Raw genomic sequence first — 23,556 nt, 5'->3', positions numbered from 1 at the left:
GTGCTGATGTAAAGCAAAAATAAAATCCGGGTACTTGGTGAGCAATTCGGCGCCACCGCTTTTTTACATCGGTATGATTTTAATGCACGGGAAGATAAAAGATACGTAGTACAAAGTTGTCAATTAATCACTCGTATTTTTCTAACGTTTCAAATAAAACTTTTGTTGTGATCGGGACGTAATAGTCCATTTTAAGATCAAGTTAGGAACGAGTAACACGCTACTGGACGGGTAAACAAAAAATCTGATGTGGACATCACGTGACTTCTTTGTACGCCTATTAAATTACATATACACAGTTTTATAAAATTGAAAGTACATAAAATTTTATTTCACTAATAACTTCTGATATTTTTTCATACATTTTTTTTTTATTGTTATTACCGAATTATCGTAAATTTTTTTTATAATCAGAGATTAATAATTATTAATTTACATAATAATTATAATCAACATGTTTAAATTTAAAAAAAAGGTTAAAAAAAAGGAGATGAAGTCTGATTCGAACCGATGTGCCTCCCCTTTGAAGTTCCAAATATTTTATTAATTAAAATTTCATTTGGCTATAACTCTGGAACCGATGAAAATAAGTACTGCTTATGATATATCGTTGAAAAGCTGTCGACGAAGGATTATTACTCCAGTTAAGAAAAAGTCAATAATCCAAATTTTTTGGATTCTGTGCTTTTTTGGACACTTTTAGTCCAGTCAATTGCAATCAAAAGGGGAGATGAACAACTAGATGTTACAACAATCCTAAATTCAATATCCTACGGCTAATCGCTTTTGAGTTATGCCAGATACATAGCACATACGTACGTACGTACGTATGTATGTGCGTACAGATGTCACACCGAAACTAGTCAAAATGGATTCAGGGATGGTCAAAATGGATATTTCCGTTAAAATCTGAAAACCGAAATTTTCGCGATCACAATACTTCCTTTACTTCGTACAAGGAAGTAAAATGAAGCTGCCCTAGTATTTGACTGGATGAATCAAGGGAAACTATGGTAAAACCTTCATCAGATCAGCATCGCAAAGCGTACAATTTACTATAAAATAAAATAAAAAATAAGTACGATTAAAGTATACATTTATTATTTAAACTATAAACTTACTAGAGGATATTCGTAGGTGTACTTGACGTGTAGCTCGAAACTTTCGACGCTCATTTGTTTGATCTTCACTCTTCTCTGGGTGCTGCTTGAAGTACAGTTTGCGGGGTTTTTGTATCCTGTGCGTTTCTTTATAAAAGAAGAAAGAAAATAAAAAATAATGTTCATCGAGTTCAATGTAAGAGTTTTTGCGTGATCGAGTAACAAACTTTCAGATTTATATATTAATATGATGAAATAATATTTAGGTAGAAAGATATTAAATGACTACTAAACAATTCACAAGAAGTAATTCAAAATTGTTTAAGCATATAATAATAATGTACTCGTTGTTCGGGATGCAGATTGGTTTTTTTTTTTTTTTAATTATTGTTTAAAAGTTTATGGAAAGAGAAATATTGTTTCTCTTTAAAACACAAGTAAAAGAAAATCTTTTAATTGTATTTTAAGTAAATTGGTGGCAATTTTTTAAAAATATTTCGGTAGTTAATCAAAAATGTTCAACGAAAAGGCAATTAGGCCTTTTCTTATAATTCCGAAATATCATTTTGAGTTGTACGAGAATAGTTTACCTTGGTTTATTTAATAAAGGTAGATAACGTTATTTTTTAAAAAAAAGAGAGAGATTACTTCTGCTAATGATTGTAAATTTATAAATGTAAATACATAACCCGATAATTATAATGTAAATAATAAAAAAGGGAAATTTTATATGCCAAAGGGAAAATTTTGCAACACTGCAAAAACACGTGGTGGTAACATCGCATACCTAACCCTGACCGTCAGTTAGTGTCGCTGTATTAATAAAGGTTGTGGTATTCTTAGTGATAGTGTGAGTCAATATGTTATTCCGGTCTCTGTGTTAATAAAAAGCGTAGTCTGTGTTACACATATACTCTTTGTATGTATAATAAAAAGATTATGATGACTAGTCATTGATCGGTAGGTCGAATAGTTTTTTATTATATTATGTTTTAAAATATAGTCGCATGAATATTATTATTTGTTTTATTTTGCTTAGGCTTATGTATTAATCGTTGAATACATTTTTATAGTTTTCTTAGATAAATTTTCTTGTTTTTAATTTATTAATTAAACATGTAGTCCACTTATAACGTATAGTGGCAGTTATTTAAATTAATTCTTATCGTTTTAATAACCGGTTGTTTTACGTATTGTAAATCTAACCGATTTGCATAACCTCATCATATCGGTACTGGTGTAATAAAAATGTTACGGATATGTTTTCTTGCTTCTCTGTTTATAACTTTCCCGGATACAGCCTATTGCTGCTGTAGTAGCAGGTATTGTCATCGCCCGCAATTTCAGGGTATCGTGATTTTTTTTGCAGATGTCGATGTTTCAAAACCCCCGTTAGTAAAAAAAAAAAAATTTATAGGAATTTCGGGAAAATATATGTACGTACGTCTATTAATCGGTTGAAAATGACTCCATTTTTTATATTTGAGCATCGATTGTATTAAATTTTAGACAAATTAAAAATGAGGTCGGGTAGTTTTCGCCTTTATGAATTGAATTTATTACTTTTTCTATATTGATCGTCAAATGTTGAGCTTTAGTACGATGAAAGTGTTTATTATATTAAACTATTTAAAATTTCATAGTTTTAGGTCGATCGGATTTGTAGAGTGGAAGGATATTTAAGTTATTTCAAACAGTTTGAGCCTCGAAAACTCGTTGATCAAAAAAGTTAAAAATTTGACAATATTCATCTGGGATGTTATATATCCTCCAACTTCAGCAAGATTTTCGTCCCCATCGGACATGGACATCGTGATACCTGTATAATTTTTTTTTGTAAACTATAATTCTTTTGTTTTGATTAATAACATCGCACCAAATTGAGCCAAATTATTTGAAGTAAATAATTTCTCCGATAAATAAATTTTTAAATTAAAAAAATAATAATATTAAATGGGGAGGGACCTGTACTTAAATAAATCAATTTTTTTGAACTTTAATTTTCAAATTTGAAAATCCATCTATATCTATTTATCAATGTATAATATGAAAAAAAAAATTAAAAAGAGTGGTCCCATGGGAATCCGAATAAAGAATTTGAAAACGTTTTTGTAATGCTTAATCTATTTTTCAAGTCGTGGCTGTTATTAAAAATTTACACGAGGTAGCTGTCGAGCAATGCGGTCGGTCAAGCGGGACCCGAATTTTGCCAATAAAACATTTTGTTTTTTCTTTTTTAACAATTCTACTCTAAATATAGTTTAATTTTGATGATAGAAACGTCGTGGATCGACTGGAAAGAAAATTTTGAATTTTCCTTAATTATACTTTGGATAATTTTTAATGTAAATTGATGAAGTGGATCAAATCGGACCCAAATTTTTGAATTGAACCTTTTGTTATTTTTTCAATTGCGGGTTATACCTATCTGCTTGCTGTACGCGGTCAACCAAACCAATAAAAAGCATCATTTTGCCCCTGTGATGTCGATATTTTGTTTTTATTATTTGAATATTTTTTACGGTACGAAATTAAACTGTAAATGTTTTCGCCGCTGATGATGACGCTTGTGATTAAACAAATAATATAAATACCTAAAGAAAAGTTTTCTTTGAATTTTAATTATTTCTCCGTAAATTAAATTTACTTTTATCCCTCAATCTTTGTATAATTTCAAAACTTTTCCTCCTCTTGCAGGAAAAATTTTGTAATTTTTTCTTGTTAAGTTTTTTGTTTAAATAAAATTTTTTACATGTATATGTATAAAAAACGGATAAAAATTTGAAATATTATAACTTGTTTTTAATTATAAGTAATTTGGTAGTTGTTTCACTTTATTAAACTTTACATTTTTCATTGCTGTTTTTTTTTTTTTTTTTTTTTTACTGTAATTAAATTGAGCATTGTTTAGTAATGAATAATTTTAATAGAAATTTAAAATACTATTGAATTAAAAAAAAAAATTAATTTGATTCTTTTAAAAAATAAAACTACTAGATTTTTACATTTATACTGGATTTGTATATCGAATAAATGTTTCATTTCATTTCATAAGGGAGTCTGTTTTTTTACCGAAATACATTTTCTAAAATAATACTACGGTTCAAAAACTGAAGCTTCTTTTCAAAAAACCTTATGAAAGAATATTTTTTTGTCTTCAGTCATTTGACTGGTTTGATGTGCAGCTCTCCAAGATTCCTTATCTAGTGCTAGTAGTCGTTTCATTTCAGTATACCCTCTACATCCTACATCCCTAACAATTTGTTTTACATATTCCAAACGTGGCCTGCCTACACAATTTTTTCCTTCTACCTGTCCTTCCAATATTAAAGCGACTATTCCAGGATGCCTTAGTATGTGGCCTATAAGTCCGTCTCTTCTTTTAACTATATTTTTCCAAATGCTTCTTTCTTCATCTATTTGCCGCAATACCTCTTTATTTGTCACTTTATCCACCCATCTGATTTTTAACATTCTTCTATAGCACCGCATTTCAAAAGCTTCTAATCTTTTCTTCTCAGATACTCCGATCGTCCAAGTTTCACTTCCATATAAAGCGACACTCCAAACATACACTTTCAAAAATCTTTTCCTGGCATTTAAATTAATTTTTGATGTAAACAAATTATATTTCTTACTGAAGGCTCGTTTCGCTTGTGCTATTCGGCATTTTATATCGCTCCTGCTTCGTCCATCTTTTTGGTAATTCTACTTCCCAAATAACAAAATTCTTCTACCTCCATAATCTTTTCTCCTCCTATTTTCACATTCAGTAGTCCATCTTTGTTATTTCTACTACATTTCATTACTTTTGTTTTGTTCTTGTTTATTTTCACGCGATAGTTCTTGCGTAGGACTTCATCTATGCCGTTCATTGTTTCTTCTAAATCCTTTTTACTCTCGGCTAGAATTACTATATCATCAGCAAATCGTAGCATCTTTATCTTTTCACCTTGTACTGTTACACCGAATCTAAATTGTTCTTTAACATCATTAACTGCTAGTTCCATGTAAAGACTAGTCTATGAAAGAATAGTCTTCATTAAAAATAGATTCTGTGTAATTTCTCAAATATTTGATAATTTAAAGGAAATTTGTAATCAAAACTTTAATTTCCATGTGTATTTGCTACAGAAACTATTAAAAGAAAAAAGGCCGTCAAAGGATTGCAACGCTACCCCTCCCGCTTTCTGTTTATTAGTTTTTTATTTGAAATACGCCGTAGGGTTTTAAAATAGTAATAACTTAATTATTACAATATTTAAAATACAACTGCACAAAAAATAAAAATGTTCTGTAAAAATAATTCGGGTCTGATTTGACATCCCCTTAATCAAATATAATCTTTACCTCAAAATTAATCCATTAATTAATGAAAATAAATCAAAATTCTTAGTAGTAGATCTTGCGTCCTAGTCAACATTTGTATCATCAAAATTACACTATATTTAGAATATAATTGCTAAAAAAAAAATAATTAAGATTTTTAGTAAAACATTTTGGGTCGAATTTGAAGATCCCTCGTATAACATTTTTAGTGGAATGAAACACATCTCTAATAGTCACATTTTAAACATTTTTAATTTAACAGCATGAAAAACAAGATAAAGGATCTATCAAAGATTATAAAAAATTCAAACAGATTCTAAAATTCTCTGTCGACTACTCTTTTTTACTTCCTTGTACGACATAAAGGAAGTATTGTGATCGCGAAAAATTCCGGTTTTCAAATTTCGACGGAAATATCCATTTTGATCATCCCTGAATCCATTTTGACTAGTTGTGGTGTGACGTCTGTACGTATGTAACTCGCATAACTCAAAAACGATTAGCCGTAGGATGTTGAAATTTTGGATTTAGGACTGTTATAACATCTAGTTCTGCACCTCTCGTTTTGATTGCAATTGACTGAACCAAAAGTGTTCAAAAAACCCCAAAATCCAAATTTTTGGATTTTGGACTTTTTTCTTTACTGTAGTAATAAGCTAATTAATAAACTCAAGAAATCGATTTAGGACATCAACATAAACAAAAAGGTTCCCATGGATAAAGTATCTCACTTCACATTTCCATTGACGCCATTTTTTGAATTTTCAATAAAAAATATATATCTTGATTGAGATATTTCTATGAAATTTGGTGTAGATGTACCCAACAATATCTTCTACAAAAAAATAAACTTGAAAATTTTACAATTAAATATTAGGAAAAGGCGACAATATACATTTTTTCCTAATTATTAATAGCTCCTTAAATATTAGTTAATTTTGATCAAATCCGTTGATAAACAGCTGAGATATGGATAAAATTGTTAAAGAGGATAATAAAAATTATGCAGTCTAACAATTTTGTGCCGGTTCTATTATGATTATTATTATTACTAATAATAATTCAAATTATTGTTTATTATTTTTAATTCAATTAGTGAAGAAGTAAAGTTTTGTGAGAAATGAATATAAAAAAAAAACAATCACAATGTGTATATATATACATACCTTAATGTACAATATATCATATTTATAATATGTACAATATATATTTAATTTATTCATTTGAAAGATAAATCTATTTTCTATTCATAGTTTTAGCATTTTCAATTTTTTTTTTCTTAATAGTTAATATATTATAGTATGAAATTGAAAATAATGCATGAATTTATCGTCTAATTTAATTTTTCTTTTTATTTAATGAAAAATGACGTCTACTGTTCGTTGATGTAGATTGCATTTTTGAATTATCTTATTGGTTTAACATTTTTCAATACAGTGTTTTAAATTATTTATTTAGTATCGTCACATGTTTTATTTTATGAATTTATTACTTTTAACTAATCACATGGCCTTAAATTATTTCTATTTTATATTTAACTATCCATATTTTATGATGTTGCTGCTATTAAGGTTATACCAGGATTTCCTTTCATTCCTTTAGGCAAATGATGAGGGTCTGTTTACTTTTTTACTTTCTTGTAAAAAATAAAGGAAGTATTGTGATCGCGAAAAATTTCGGTTTCAGATTTCAACGGGAAATATCAATTTTAATCATCCCTGGATCCATTTTGACTAGTTTCGTTGTGACGTCTGTACGTATGTAACTCGCATAACTCAAAAACGATTAGCCGTAGAATGTTGAAATTTTTGATTTAATACTGTTGTAACATCTAGTTGTGCACCTTCCTCTTTGATTACGATCGAATTGACCAAAGATATCCAAAAAAGCCCAAAATCCAAAAATTTGGATTTTGTAATTTTTCTTAGCTGTAGTAATAAACCCTCATTAAGAAATTTTTAACGCTGTATCATAAGTGGTATTTATTTTCATCGGTTCCAGAGTTATAGCCAAATGAAATTTTAATTAATGAAATATTTTGATCTTGCAAGGACAAGACACATCGGTTTGAATTTGACTTCATTTCCTTTTTTTAAAGTTTTTTTAAATTTAAATATATTGATTTATTAATAATTATTAATCTCATTGTAAAAACTTACAATAAATAATTCAATAATAACAATAAAAGAAATAATATGAAAAAATCAGAAGTTATTAGTAAAATAAAATTTTAATACGTTTAAAAATGTGTATATGTAATTTAATAGGCGTACAAGGAAGTTACGTGGTGTCTACTTCAGTTTTTTTTATCGTTATTAATGTACTTATCTATTTATAGTGTGATTTAATAATACTTGAATATTATTAAGTACTGATTGGAATAAAATTAAATAATTATATGAATTTCATTTGTAATGCAGATTTACTGTTTTAATCTAAACATGGATTATTTTAGAAATATTTCTAAAAAAAGTATTTGTGTAATACTGTAAATCGATTGTACTCTTTTTCAAATACGTTCATGTCGAAATTCCTATTAATTTTAATGAAAATTTTGTTTTATTAAGTACAGTTTACCTTTCTTAACTTCGTCGTAATTAAACTAGTTAAGAACGATAGATAACTGTACTAATACAAATATTATGACGATCTTAGCAGATAACAAATAGGTGTGTATATATATATATATATATATATTAATAAAAATTTTTCTTTTTTCATATCACGTTTTCCATTCCATTAGTTATTAATATTATTAGAAAAATTTGGCCTTACCAAATTTTTATTTCAAATATGTCATACGGTTTTTAAATTTTAATGACTATAATAGAGGAGGTGTGTGCAATAAGGGCGTGAGTCATGAAATATTAGTTTCGAGAGAAAGAGCTGTAAGGTTTTCCAGTCCATATAATTTTTTTATTTAGTAACTGAGAAAAGGTAAAAATACTACATTAATAATAAAAGGTAATAAAACATTAATACTACATATCTTTTCCTATTTAAGAGAATATTAATTATTGTAATCAACCTGCTAGATATTTGATAATATTTATTTTAAGATAACTGTGTAGACGTCCTTCTTGCATAATTGGTTTTATAAGTAATAAAATAATAATTTTATTATTCATAATTGTTTTATTTGTTTAGTAAATTATCAAAACACGATTTGAAAGTAAAATGCCACTTATATATTTAACTGAATCTTCAATGAAAATTGTACGAGTATTTAATTATTTTAAATATACATAAAATTACAAAAAATGGAAAAAAATTATTTTTTTGTACCGTAAAAATAATATTTAAAACGTTCAAACATTAATAAAGTAATCACAAAATATTTGTATACATCGCCTTCTCACCAAACTGAATCTGAAATGCTTCGATGTCATTGTAGTTTATATTGTTTACGTTTTGATTCTTCGGGTTCGATTGATTCTGGCTCACTGTTGATGTCACTGATGTTTGCTGCCTGTTGGCTGTAGACAGTCTCTTTATCTAGCAGTTCTGTGAACCATTTCTTGTGGTTTCTTCGATAAACCTAAACAGATTTCTAAAATCTCTTTCTTTTGCTTTTTTAATTTTATTTCTTTTTGCAGAGCAAAGTTAATAAAAGATCATTATCAAAGTTAACATTTTTCTTTAACTTATTGAACGGTGTGTAAGTTGATTTCACGATTGCTCAAGAAGTATTGTAGACTATTCTCAAATAGGATTGAATAGAAAATACATACATACCCCTTTGAAAGCGGTTTTAGGAGTGTAAACGATTTCAAAGCTTCTCCCCGTCGCTTTAAAATGCTTGTGATCGAACAGTCAACTACAGTGAATTATTGTCTAATTAGTGATAAATATTCATCGCCGGGGGTAAACATTTTCTACTGTATTTATTTTTTTCCAAAATGTTGATCGTTTTGACAGTAGCTGTGTCCACGAATTGGAAAAATGTGTAATAGCTTAAATTTAAAATGCCGAGCTAAAAATACGCAGAAGCGAACCATTATGACCGTTTTTATTATGTCTACCAAGCGTTGTCTCAAAAAAATACTATTTCAGAAAAGTTAAAATTCCTCGATCTTTACACAGTAAAATCATACAAACAAGAAGCCACAGTATCAGGATTCTTTTGTGATACGGTTTCTGGATAAGAATATGTAACGGCAGAATCATTGTTATGGTGATGTACCTTTTTTTTTTTATTTATTTTTTTATTTTTTTTTTTAAACTCCCCCAAGACGACCAGCCCACGCTAAAAAGCTTAACACAGTTGCCTCAGGGTTTCATGGCAGCGCAGTCTGCCCTCCCCAGCTCGTCCGAACTCGGACATCCCATCGGGGTTTCTCGTGCCTCCTCGAAAACATACTAATCACCTCTTCCGGTGATCAGAATTTTTCTCCGCAGGAGAGCACCCTTCCAGTCCCTATTGTACCTGATCAAGACATACATTTCGTTTGCCCTTCACAGTTACGCGTCCCCTCATGCACACCTCGAGGGTCCCCCATGCCATCATCGGGGAGCTCCGACCCACCCACTCTTGCGCGTGAGTAGGCCCGAACACCCTAGGCATAGAGGCTGCCTCCCTGGCCCCTACACGCATCAGATGGACTAGTATCTGTCCTCGATCACCCACGCATTCCTGTGACCCCTCATTACTTGTTGCGCCATGCCTCCTTCGCCGTCAGCGGTAGAGCACCGCACACAATATCCCCCCACTCCATGTCCATCGGGATATCCGGCAGCATAATCCAACAACAACATGAGGAAAGACACATAATACAATCATAAATTCCTAACCTAGCGAAGTACATTAACAACTACAAAAACAAAACACATTTCGACGCCTCTTTTGACATCGAGGGCCGTGTGCACGTCAAGGGGGTTCCTCCTGCCTCTTCGCTGTTAGTACGAGACGAGCCACTCTCTCTACCTCCCTCCATCCATTCTCACTCTGGAGAATGTGTCTGACGACATTATCTGGTGTTAAGGCCACCGGAATCTGACGTCTCTCGTTCTCCCACCTGACACAGTCGAACCAGGTGTGTTCGGCTGTGTCAGCTGTCGCACAGTACCTGCAACCCGCCGTTCTCCTCCTCTTGAAGCGATGCAGACAGCTATCAAAGTTCCCATGGCCCGAAAGTAGTTGAGTGAGGTACCTAAGGTACCATGGTGATGTACCTTAAAAATATTTAACCGTAGTAATCGTTTATAAAATTATAAGTTAACGCTTAGTCTTAATTTGGGTAAACCCAAATTTTGACCGAAGCCAGATTCCAAAACTAATTGCTGAGAATCTGTTTCTTTACATGTAGTAAGAATTTCTTTAATGCTTTATAACAGTCTACTCTACTTTTGTGATTGGGGGTTTCTTCTAGCTCCTCTATGTAGAGAAACAAAAATCACATATATCTGTACATGATTTTTTAAATCTGTACAGTGTATGCGAAAATTTTTATAGTACGTTGTTTGTCTCGTTTGTATGTAACCTCTTATTATTTTTTTAATAATAATAGTACTCTTTAAACATCCGAAAAAAATTTTAGTATTTAACAATGGATTTTCAAAATACAATCTTTTTTATTTTCGTAGGCTGTAGTGGGATTGTAAATGTGGAATTTAATATTTGGAATTTTTAATTTAAGGTAACTAACCATTAACCACACTTCAGATTCAATTTTGTTCGGCTGGTGTCATGTTTTTCCCTTTTATCTTCAAAATTAATCACGTTTTCTTTCCATTTATCTTGAACAAGAAGAAGCCTTTATTACACGACTGCCGAAAAAGGAGTGTAATGTTTTTAGGGTATTTGTTTGTATGTATGTACGTTTCTTTCACCATAGCAGCACAACGGCTGAACCGATTTAGATGAATGACCCCGCGTTGGAATCCTTACGTTTCCGGGAATGTCATAAGCTATATAAATATGTATATATATTTTATATATTTATGTATATTTACAAAAATATATGTAGTAGTGGAGATTTGCGGTTGAAGCAGAAACTTTAATGAATTGAATTAATGAACTGTGAGCCTTTATCACTGTTAATTGGGTTTGAATTGAACGATTCATATCAATCGAATGAATAAAATTACAAAGATAATAGAATTAATTTACATTAAATAAAATAAAATAACATTAAGAAATAAATTTAAAAAAATGTCTGTTTAATAATAACGGGCTTCCTATGGGAACTGCGTGGGAGGCTAGAGTATTGAGGTGGTGCGAGCATCTCGTGCGAGGCTACAGCAATCATCACCGTCAACTGGTAACAGACGGTGTGCCCCTGGGGTGCTGTTTTAGGAGGTGCAATGTTGTGCTCTTATAATATCTCTGCAGACAATCGTCCGATTTTCAAAATTCAAACGGGGTATTAGTTCGTAGGTTAAAGGATAATTTTTGCACGCATCAGGCATACTCTCGATCATGCTGTTTTATTTTCGCAACCGATCTTCTAATTTTCAAAACTGAAACGAGGTATTTTACCTCGGTAGGTAGTTAATACAAAATCACGACGCAACCATACCGGAGCAAAGGAGCAATTTTTTTCATTAATTTTTTTTCGGTAGTCGTGTTTTTTAATTTATAATATTTATCTCTTGTTTTGTTTGATATTTGAAAAGCTGACAAAATGGACTTTCTACAAACTTGTACTCTTCCGATCGATGGCGAATAGAATATTCTCACAAATAATTTATTTTTTCCAATCTGGTTCAATTTTGTGGTTTTCTTTTCTTTTTGAGTAATGCAGTTATATAAAAACAAATTTTGATTATTATAATCTGATAGTAGATAAAAATTATTGAATAACGTTGACTGTTCATTAAATATAACAATTTTAAAGCATTTTTTTGGGCAAAAATTTGTTCCCTGATTGAATGATTTCTTTTCTATAATTATTCCTAAACTATTGGTATACGTTTTCCCTGACTGCCGGCTGAATTTACTTGTGTTTCTGTACCATTTATTTTTATTAGTAAATCGTTTTTTACTTGGTTTTACTCCTGTTACAAAACCTTCATCGGCTTCACTCAGTGTAGAATCACTGTCATCCGTTTCTAACTACTTCACTCTTATAACAAAAAATAATATTAGTATAATTTTTTTTACTTGCAAGTCATATGATGACAAGTAGCTGTTTGCTGCAAGTGTTGCCAAAATTATTATTAGTCTTAAAAAATTGATTTCAGATCACATAATTAGAAAAGTGAATTAGTTATTTTTTTCTACCTTAATTTATGCAAAAAAAAGGCGTCTGTAAGCATATTTTATTTTTATCATAACTTATTCAATGTTTAACCTAAAATAATGTGATTTATACCATTTTAAAGAGAACAAGATTGAAAATCTTTTACAATGATTGATGCAAAAAGGGCGTTAGATGCACTCACTGCCTTCTTGCATCCACCTTCTCAATTTTTATTTAAAGTCTTTAAAATTAATTATAAAATACAAAATGGAAAATTAATTTTGTAAACGACTTTGGATCTCTACACGTTGTTTCTAAAGTTGGGGCTTGGAGTATTTTACCAGATGGTAGAGGGCGCCGAATGTAGTTATGTTTACCTTGGGTAAATCTTGTTTTGGTACCCACCGGGTGGTCTAATGGTGAACGCGTCTTCGCAAATCAGCTGATTTCGAAGTCAAGAGTTCTAACGTTCAAATTCTCGTAAAGGCAGTTACTTTTATACAGATTTGAATACTAGATCGTGGATATCGGTGTTCTTTGGTGATTGGGTTTCAATTAACCATACATCTTAGGAATGGTTGACCTGAGACTGAACAAGACTACACTTCATTTACATTCATACATATCCTCATTCATCCTCTAAAGTAATGCCTGACGATGATTCCTGGAGGCTAAACATGAAAAAAGTCTTGTTTTGAGCGTGACTTCAAAATACCCGTAAAACGTTTTTACGAAAAATTAAATTTCTGACTTCTCAGGAACAACAAAATTTGAATTGAATTGAGCTTTTTTGCCGTCGTTGTGTAAAAGAATGCACCTATGTTTTAAGGGTAGTCTCTTAAGTAAGAACTTAAAACTTAATAAAATTAAAATCTCGTGCGTAAACTCTCATTAAAATACTTATCCTAATTTGGTGCTTTATAGTCAGTCACGTTTAGAAATATTAAGCAAAATCTAAAAAGATTGTTTTGGGTACGGTCGTACCCTTTTGTTGGATCGGGGACAAAATTTATCAGAATCTACAACTAATATACGTAGAAAACATTTTTGTAACTTTCAGAGTTTTTAATTATCCGTTTTGGTAGTATATAACAAAAATTCTAAAACAATTAAGCTAATTATATCCTCGTTCTTTAATCCGACCGACTTAAAATATCAGCTGATATAGTACTACTGATATACTACTACTACTACTAGTGATATAATATAGTACTACTGATATAGTACTAGCTGTTATAGTACTACCACTGGACTGAAGTTATAGTTCTTGTGACGGTTAACAAAAAATTGAAATTTTAAAACGGTAGCAATGATCCATCCGTTGTGTGATTAAATTAAAAATTTAATGTCATCAATATTCCATTTACAGAAATATTTTAGCCAAATTTCAAGATTAAATGTTCGATTATTCCGAAGATCTTTATCAAAATATAAGCAAACATCTTAAATAGAATTTTTCATGAACTTTTTAAATGTTTTTCGGTTTGAGGGGGATGTCATGAAACGTCAAGATGTGCATAAACTTCGACCTGCAAAATTTGATACGATTACCATATTTTCTTTATAGCTGTAACTGCTACAACATCCATAACAGCTGCTGTTTAAGGTAAAAATCAACTACAAAATAATTAATAATTCAGAAGGCGTTAATTGAACACGTATTTATGCGCACGTTATACGGAGATACAACTACTTACAATAATCACATGTTTATTTTGTAATTTTTTAATTAATATTATTTAATAATTCATTGACAGTGTAAATTTGTTTCTCTCAAATAAAATGTTTAATTATATTTTTAATAAATCGGTTGCAATTTTTTTTAAACGGTTCGGTAATTTTATTATAATGCTAACGGAAGCGTAATAAGGCGTTTTCTTGTAAGGCGAAGCATTATTTTGAGTTATAAGTAAAATAAATCTGGTTTATTATATTTTTTAATAATTGTATGCGCTTTCATAAATATTAACACAAGGATGTTAATGATTTTTCTCTCTGTAACCTTCTGTGTAGAGGAAAGAGACGTCAACCGTTACGGACAATTTCTGTCGTTTCCTACAAAAAGCTACCGTATCTAGCCAAATGACCATAATTGTACTAGTGGACTACTATTGTTCTCCGTGGAAAATATTTTTCATTACAATCTTAGGAAAGTAGACAGATTAAAGATGACTAATATCAGATCGTAATCAGATACTGTGTCTATAAGACAAATTCTGCTTCACTGCGGAGGTGAGCGATATTTGGTTTCATTACTATTTTAGCAGTGATAAAAAAAAAAATAATAAAACTATTAGCGAAAGTGACACCATCTTAATATTAAAAAATCTGATGTAAATACCACATGACTTTTTGTACGCCTATTAAATTACATTTTTTTAAATGAAAATTACATAAAAGTTCATTTCATTAATGACTTCTGATATTTTTTCATGTTTTTTTTTTAGTGTTATTGAATTATTATTTATCGTAAAAATTTGTTTACAATCAGAGGTTAATAATCATTAATAAATCAATATATTTAAATTAAATAAAAAAAGGAGAAGACGTCTGATTCGAACCGATGTGCCTTCCCTTGTAAGATCTAAATATTTCATTAATTAAAGTTTTATTTGTCTATAACTCTGGAACCGATAAAAATAATTACCATTTATGATATATCGTTGAACATCTCTCAGTGAGGACTTATTACTACAGTTAAGAAAAAGTCCGAAATATAAAATTTCAACATTCTACGGCTAATCGTTTTTGAGTTATGCGAGATACATTCGCACATACGTACGTACAGACTACATAAAAATAGAATTTCCACTTACCAACAATTGTGAATATTGATTACCCAAGCGCTTTCGGATTATTCCTTCATCAGATCAGTTATGAATTTTATAGTTGTGCATATAAATTTTTATACATAGGAATTAAAATGAAAGTAAAATAAAAATTATTATGTTTATAACAGTTGATTGTCAATAGTTAAAATAAGTCAACGTTAAATGTAAAAAAAAAATCTTGTCAGTAAGATGTTTACAACTGTTAGGAATAATCCGAAAGCGCTTGGGTAATCAGTATTCGCCTTGTTGGTAAGTGGAAATTCTATTTTTATATAAATTGTACTATGGAAAATCAATTATTATCCGCAATGTAGTTATACATTTTATTACAATATAATTAGGAAACTTACATGTACATAATTTTTCAACATAGTCCCATTGCATTTGAACGCACTTGATCTATCGTCGCACAAGCTTCCTGATGCCCTCATAAAAGAAGTTTTCGGTTGAGCTGCGAGCCAGGGAATGCACCGCTTCTTGCATTGTTTCGTCGAAGGTAAATCGACGGTCCCTTAATGCCTTTTTGAGCGGACCAAACAAGTGATAGTCAGAAGGGGCAAGATCAGGACTATACGGTGGATGAGCCGGTACTTCGAAGTCGAGTTTCTGGAGCGTTTCAGCAGTGCGGTCAGCAGTATCTGGACGGGCATTGTCGTGCAACAACACAACACCTTTCGACAGCAGTCCTCGGCGTTTGCTTTGAATTTCAGGCTTCAGCTTGGCAGTAAACATCTCACTGTAAAGCGCACTCCAGTACTGGGCCTTGTGAGTCCCAAAAAACTGTAAGCATCAGTTTTCCTGCGGACGGTTGGGCCTTGAACCTTTTTTTGCAGGGCAAATTTGGACGTTTCCATTCCATACTCTACCGTTTACTCTCCGGCTCCTAATGGTGAATCCGTGTTTCGTCACCAATGATGACTCTGTCTAAGAAAATGTCCGGTTCGTTACCGTAGCGATCCAAATGTTTTTGGCAGATGTCCAAGCGCGTTTTTTTATGCGACTGTGCGAGTTATTTTGGGACCCATTTAGCGCAGACTTTATGAAACCCAAGTCTGTTGTGGATGATTTCGTAGGCAGAACCGTGACTAATTTGCACTTCAACAATAGTTACTCGTCTGTCTAAGAAAACCATGTCACGTGCACGCTCAATTTTTTCCTCATTTGTGGCGGTAAACGGTCGTCTGGCTCCTTCGTCGTGCGTAACGATTGTGCGACCGTTTTTTAATTTTTCAATCCGTTTGTAGACACTGCGTTGCGGCAACACACTGTTCCTGTACTGTACCGAAAGTCTTCGATGAATTTCGGCCCCTCATACACCTTCCGACCGCAAAAAACGGATCGCTGAACGTTACTCTTCTTTGGTGCAAACAGAAAGCGGAGCAGCCACGGTTAACGGCAGGGCAGCGATAATGGAACTAACCTAGCAGCATCAAACCTGCACAGACATAATTACAATTAAATCACGCATGCGTCACCTACGCAACACGACAGCATTACCAACATAAACAAAAATATAACTAAGTTGCGGATAATAATTAATCGTATAAGGTGTACCATCACTACTGTCCCAATTATTGTCATCTATTATCATCTATCATCTATATCCTCTTGCAATCAGTGTCAGAAATATTATGGAACATAACAGTCTGTGCACTTGTTTAACCATTATAGAATTTGAAAATTAGCTCTACATGTAAGTAATAAAATTTAATAATTAGCAATAAAGTTGACTTCGTGTATGTTTTTTTTTGGGGGGGGGGGGGAGGATGAAAAACGCCTACGTGTTATCATTGCCTGGATTATTTTTTTAAAAAAAGAAATAAAAGAAACTAAAACTAGTCTAAAAGATGAATAAAACTTACAACTAACATCACAGATAAAATCGAAAGTAAAACCGAAAGTAAATAGAATTTAACAAAGTCCGAGGTGCCTTTCTCAGATAACAGAAAGACTAAAACGAAAACTAAGAAACATAAAAAATCTTAACATAAAACTTAAAACTAGGTTAAAAACTAAAATAATGAAAATGAAATAAAACTTAAAACTGATACAAACTATATAAAAAAAAATTAAAACTAAATTAAAAACAAAAATTAAATAAAACTTAAAAACTAATATCACAGACGGAGTCTTAAAAATAAATAAAAAATTATATAAAATTATATAAAATTTAACAAAGTCCGATAGGGAGTGTAAAAGGCTCCCTACTCAGATAACAGAATGAAAAACATAAAACCACAAAGATAAAAACAAAAAACAAACTTATTAAAAATTCTTCCAATACAAAACATATATATAACAATATTAAATTTTTTGTACAAACCCAGCACTACGCAAAAATAGAAACATCCGGTTTAAAACTTCATTGTCATTGCTCAAGACACCACGGATGTTTCTGGGTAGTTTAAATTTACAACGCAATGTCGCATAACACGCGCGATCTATGAGTATGTATCCTGCTGACATCAGGTACTCGTGTGTGACTCTCATATGTCCTATCCGCAATCGACTAAGGACCACTTCCTCAGATAGTTAAACAACGACTTACTTGTATACGTAACAATTTTTACTTTTCCCTCTTGCGCTGTAGCTCTAGAAGGGAAGGTACTGTAATCGGACCAATTTGGGCATATGCGGTTTTCACCGGATCTTGACGTTTTTACACCTGGAACCCAAAAAACCGGTTGGAAATTTTCCGGATGTTAATGTTCGTATATGCGCGTGTGTTCGGTCTTTTACTCCTTTTACCTCTAGAACTACTGTACCGATTTTGACTAAATTTGGTCAGATTACTTCTATATATGGGGGCATTGATGCCATTTAATCTTCAGCATAAAACGTTAAGGGAGTGAGGCAGTACAGCAAGGCCAACCACCATCAGTATCTCGAGATTTCGTCTAATTAAGGTCTTATTTTCTTAGGCGCATTTTTTAACGATTAAAAAATAATATTTGCAAAAAACAATCTTCACGCATCTTCACACCAAAAAAATGCTCTTAATAAACTAAGTGTATACTGCCTCAATAATACCCCCTCTTACCACAAGAAGCGCTAGTGTAGCACTGACGTACAGCTGTTGTAGTCGTCTGTTATGCTGTGACGTCACAGGTGAGCGGTAGAATTAAATAAATTAATAATATTTAAAGTGTAAAAAAAAATTTTAAGTGCCCGGTGCTGCCGCCACACCCGTGCGAACGAAATACGGTATGCGCGCGCGCTTTAGTTAGAATCATTGAATTAAATAAACAAAAAATATTATATTTAAATAAAATGGTAAATATTTTTAATTAAATTGCGTGTATGTGAATCTAAGCCGTGCATCAGAAAAAAGCCGCGTGACGGGAAAGTCCTACAACTCTGTTGTCAGATTTTTTAAAAATAAAATCTTTCGTTTCAGACTGGTGATCAGTAAATGATTTAAAAGATAACGGCATAACAAGTGATCTTATCATATTTCAAAGCCCACCTCCAGAGTATGGAATTCGAATTAATTAATTATTAATTATATTTAATAAATAAAGATGGTGCAACAGCATTGACCTCTTGTTATTGCCTGGCGGGTTCTCTTTGTACATACGGCTTTGTAAATATTAACTTTATTTAGTATATTGTAGAAGAAATGGTTTATATATATATATATATATATATATATATATATATATATATATATATATATATATATATATATATATATATATATATATATATATATATATACTTAAAACATGTTGCCCCGTGTGTCAAACCACAATTAAATAAGAAAATCATATGTGTGTGTATATGGTGATTCTTAAACTATAAATAAGTAATTAACACATTATACTGTATATATTACATATGTGTAGAGTGTTTGTGTGTATGTGTGTGTGTGTGTGTGTGTGAGAGAGAGAGAGAGAGAGTGTGTGAGTGTGTAAAAAATGTTCGCTATTTCTATAATGTGTTTCTAACATTAATTCAAGAAAAAACTATAATCATGTCCAGAAACACTTTTTATCGGATCTATCCGACATTTTTTTAGGTAGATTTCATAAGAAAGGTTATAATGGGTACCATGATTCGGCTTCCGGAAAATTTCGACATATCTTCGCGTTTCACATCCCCAGACCCCAAAACTACCGTATGTATATATATATATTTCACTTTCTTGTTGACACGATAACTGTCGTAATTTTGCGGCAATCACTTTAAAATTGATTCGTAAAATATAACGGCTAAAAATCTCGGTCAAGTTCGTTAATGGGAAAAATTGGACCGTGGGGTGGAATGGGGGGGCTTTTTCGAAAATACAAATATCGCTATAACTTTCTTATTAAGTAGAATATTGAATTCGTTTAAAGTTCCTACTATTGTTTAGATAAGGGCCTAAAACTTATAAAGGTAAAGTTTTTGATATCATCAACCATTGGCCCAGGGGGTGGAAGAAATATGGTTTCGACGACAAAAAAAATCATACATCCCTTAATAGGTACAGTATCGAATCGGTTTAAATTGGTCGTTATTCCTCTAAGCATTACCTAAAACTTTTGTCTTTTTTGGCCGATTACCTAAATTTTTTGTCTTAATTTTTTATGTAACCAGCCCTTACGGCAAGGGTTGACCAAAATGTTGCTGGAATTGTAAGAAAATGGGGCTCGTCGTATGCTAAGCATGTGAAACTTTTTTAACATGCAACTATTGTCGTATCGAGTAAATTTGAATTTTTTCTTAATTTTAAGGTGGAAATCTTTTTTATCGCCTACTTAGCACCGGTGAAATTTACCGGTAAATTAAAAAGGGATTTTTTAATTTTATTTATTTATTTTTTTCAGAACGGATTAAGCTATTTTTAATGAAATTTGACGCATAGACCAACAACTTCTATTATAACTCGTCTTTTTACGGCTCGATTTGAAAAAAATGATGTTTTGTTTGCAATGTCACAGGTAATAATGATGGGATATTATTTTTTGTACTCCAATCCGGTGCGCAATGGATTTCCGAAAGCACTGTACTTTTTAACCTTTGTTTAAATACCGAATATGAAGTCGGCGCCAAATTAAGGGGTAATAAACGGTCGGTAACTATTCTTAATGTAAAAGTAAATTAATATTTGTTTTAAACGATTTCAGTAAGTTTCCTTTTTTAATACGATTATATTTAAAACGGTAAATATATAATGTAAACGGTTAAATTATATTTAATTTTGTAATTTATTTGGTACGTAAAATAACATGTTAAAAGAATTAAAACAAATGTTCTTTGAAAAAACTTTTAAAAGAAGCATTTTTCGTTATTTTGATCGATGTTGCCTCTCCCGATTATAACGAGTGCCCCAAAATTAAAGCAAGATTTAAATTGTGTGCCATATTTTTTCCTGCAGGGTCAGCAGCATTATACGAAGTCACATGTTCAGTAACTATATCGGGGTAAGTCGATATGAAATGACGATCGTTAAAATTAATTACAAGTACGCAGACTGTTTTACACAAATTTTACGAGCCATTCGGCGCTCCAAATGAAACAACTGTGAAAAAATTAGCTGAAAAATCTTAAAAATACATATTCGGTTGGAAACAACAAAAGACAGACCGATCTCGTTTCGATTTTACAGCCAAAATCATTGCGGTTATAAGCGATAGTGTGGCAGAATGTCCCGAAATCTCAGTGCGCCATCAGTTATTGACAATGGACATTTTAAAAAGTGCAGTGCAGCGTATTTAAGAAAGATTTGTAACTATACCCGTTCAAGATTCGGTTAAACAAGGAGCTGAAGCCAGACGACTGTTTTAAACGCCAGGCATTCGTTGTTAGATCATTCGGACATTGCTGAAGAATCAACTAGAATTCAGGGTGGGAGATAATATACCTATTTTTTTCTTTTTTTTCATCAGTTATCGGTTTTTTGTTTGATATCTTTTGACTACATTAACTGATATTTATATTAACTATATTAACTGTTATAGTTATGATACCAAAGAAAGCAGGGGCAGATAAATGTGAAGAATACAGAACAATTAGTTTAACTAGTCATGCATCAAAAATCTTAACTAGAATTCTATACAGAAGAATTGAGAGGAGAGTAGAAGAAGTGTTAGGAGAAAACCAATTTGGTTTTAGGAAAAGTATAGGGACAAAGGAAGCAATTTTAGGCCTCAGATTAATAGTAGAAGGAAGATTAAAGAAAAACAAATCAACATACTTGGCGTTTATAGACTTAGAAAAGGCATTCGATAACGTAGACTAGAATAAAATGTTCAGCATTTTAAAAAAATTAGGGTTCAAATACAAAGATAGAAGAACAATTGCTAACATGTACAGGAACCAAACAGCAACAGTAATAATTGAAGAACATAAGAAAGGGAGTCCGACAAGGATGTTCCTTATCTCCGTTACTTTTAATCTTTACATGGAACTAGCAGTTAAAGATGTTAAAGAACAATTTAGATTCGGAGTAACAGTACAAGGTGAAAAGATAAAGATGCTACGATTTGCTGATGATATAGTAATTCTAGCCGAGAGTAAAAAGGATTTAGAAGAAACAATGAACGGCATAGATGAAGTCCTACGCAAGAACTATCGCATGAAAATAAACAAGAACAATACAAAAGTAATGAAATGTAGTAGAAATAACAAAGATGGACCGCTGAATGTGAAAATAGGAGGAGAAAAGATTATGGAGGTAGAAGAATTTTGTTATTTGGGAAGTAGAATTACTAAAGATGGACGAAGCAGGAGCGATATAAAATGCCGAATAGCACAAGCGAAAGGAGCCTTCAGTAAGAAATATAATTTGTTTACGTCAAAAATTAATTTAAATGTCAGGAAAAGATTTTTGAAAGTATATGTTTGGAGTGTCGCTTTATATGGAAGTGAAACTTGAACGATCGGAGTATCTGAGAAGAAAAGATTAGAAGCTTTTGAAATGCGGTGCTATAGGAGAATGTTAAAAATCAGATGGGTGGATAAAGTGACAAATGAAGAGGTATTGCGGCAAATAGATGAAGAAAGAAGCATTTGGAAAAATATAGTTAAAAGAAGAGACAGACTTATAGGCCACATACTAAGGCATCCTGGAATAGTCGCTTTAATATTGGAAGGACAGGTAGAAGGGAAAAATTGTGTAGGCAGGCCACGTTTGAAATATGTAAATCAAATTGTTAGGGATGTAGGATGTAGAGGGTATACTGAAATGAAACGACTAGCACTAGATAGGGAATCTTGGAGAGCTGCATCACACCAGTCAAATGACTGCAGACAAAAAAAAACTGATATTTATGAAATTTTGTACGATATCTTCCAATACGTTCACTATGGATCCGGTGAATCAAAATTGTACTCTATAGGAGAATAATATTTTTACGTAATTCTTAACTTACAAACTGACGTACCTTAATGTTTCACTTAAATTTAAAACTGAAACTTCCGTAACAAGGTAACGGAAAAGATTCAAGAATTAGATTGTCTTTTTTTTATCTAAAACATTTTTTTGTGTGCTGTTTTCAAGAGTACACGCATCGACCGTAATCTCGCATACGGGTATAAATACAGAAGATGCGTAAATGAAAGTTGCAGAAATTTGTCACGATGAAAAAGTCTAATATAGTGATTCCTAAACTGTGCGCAGCGGCCTCTTCGCAGGGGCGCTGCGAAATATTGTAAAAGCTTCATAATTAATTGAATCAAGACATTTATAATTATTAATTTAACGTTAATAAAGTAAAAAAAATAAAAAATACAAGAGTTTTATTTATTTTTATCTCTTATTTACGAGTAGTCATACTTTTACTTATGTTAGGGCACCATAGAAAAATCTTAATTGAAAAAGGGCGCCGCGACTCGGAAAAGTTTGGGAACCACTGGTCTAATGGAAAAGTGAGGTAACTTTACGTTGTGATTGTTATGATTCTTCTGGTTTAACGACCGTAATTCACCTTATGATAGAGGAAAAAACTGTATTTTAAAATTTACTTATTTTTAAAGGAAGGTTGTAATTCGTTATTTTTTTTTATTTATTTTTTGAGAGTAGTATCGCATTATTTTTTAATTCAGTTTTGAAGAGTTGGAAAGTAGATGAACGAGAAAGAGAAAATTATAAAAAGAGAAAAACGAGATAACCAAGAAAGAGGAATAATGGAA

The 23,556-nt window shown here is 31.6% G+C and overlaps 1 protein-coding gene across 1 annotated transcript in view; it reads left to right on the top strand.

Moving 5' to 3' along the window:
- The first annotated feature begins 1,917 nt into the window (after positions 1 to 1,917).
- LOC142319245 (uncharacterized) overlaps positions 1,918 to 23,556 on the top strand; it is a 221,553-nt gene continuing 199,914 nt past the window's right edge. The window contains exon 1 of the mRNA XM_075356291.1: positions 1,918 to 2,060. The gene's annotated coding sequence lies outside the window, so the exon portion shown is untranslated. The remainder of the gene's footprint in view (positions 2,061 to 23,556) is intronic.

The sequence above is a fragment of the Lycorma delicatula genome, chromosome 2 (genome assembly GCF_047948215.1).
Source record: "Lycorma delicatula isolate Av1 chromosome 2, ASM4794821v1, whole genome shotgun sequence".
In the NCBI taxonomy this organism is placed as follows: domain Eukaryota; kingdom Metazoa; phylum Arthropoda; class Insecta; order Hemiptera; family Fulgoridae; genus Lycorma; species Lycorma delicatula.
Note: the sequence above shows the minus strand (reverse complement) of the source record. Positions and strands in the feature narration are given on the sequence as shown.